The following is a 958-nucleotide window of genomic DNA, read 5'->3' on the forward strand; positions in this document are numbered from 1 at the left end:
TTGCTCACATGGTGTGGATGGGTGCTGCGGACTGAGGACACAGTCGGGTGATGGAGGGAATACTTCTACATCAGCGGCCCCCAACCCCCGGGTCACGGAGCGGGATAGGTCCGTGAGTCGCTTGGTTGAGGCTCGGGTGTAAAATTTCTGGTTTTCGGGGTTTATCGTTATTTTTTGTCATTTTCCTCGTTGATCTGGTTTCCCTGGGTCTTTTCTCGTGTGTTATGAATAAATCTTGTTTTGTACCAGTACTGGTTTTATTTTGTTGTATTTATCCGCGACACTTTACAGGTCCGTGAAAATATTGTCGGACAACTGGTCTGTGGTGCAAAAAGGCTGGAGCGCTGGTGTAAAAGCCACGCCCCCTGTAGAGGACGCTGTGGACAGTGGGACAGCCCACACATCAGCACAGGTGATGAAACAGCACGATGTGAGCTTCCTGAGGTTGTCGTGGTTCACACTGCTGTGTAACGTCACATGGAGCCGGGCTGTGTTGGCAGACTAATGATAGAACTGTTATATAGCCAGAATCTGATGCGTCAGTCGATAGAAAATGAAGCTGCGCTTGCAGAAGCTGCAGCAGGTTTAGAACCTCTGCCCACCATAAAGCACCTGAGTCCCTGTCCCCTGCAAAGACTGTGAGTCACCATCTTCCACATCACCGCACAGAGATAATGCTGCCTGCACTCGTCCAGGCCACAGTGCTAACAGAGCATCGTTGTATATCTTGCCCTCTGGTTGTTTCGGCGGCTAAACTAAACAGTGAGTGAATTTGAAATTTAGGAAAGGGACAAACTCCTCTGGTAAAAGGAGCCCGTTTACACAAACTATTTAGTCACATTTCCAAGGATCCCAATAAACCAGCGAAGAAACTGACTCGCTGTCCTGTGTCTGCTGGAACTACATGGTTGTGTCGCCTGTGTGGGAGGCTGGATAGAAGGAGATACTCAGACCACAT

Source organism: Pundamilia nyererei, unplaced genomic scaffold (genome assembly GCF_000239375.1).
Source record: "Pundamilia nyererei isolate P.nyererei 1_Seehausen unplaced genomic scaffold, PunNye1.0 scaffold00512, whole genome shotgun sequence".
NCBI classification, from domain to species: Eukaryota; Metazoa; Chordata; class Actinopteri; order Cichliformes; family Cichlidae; genus Pundamilia; species Pundamilia nyererei.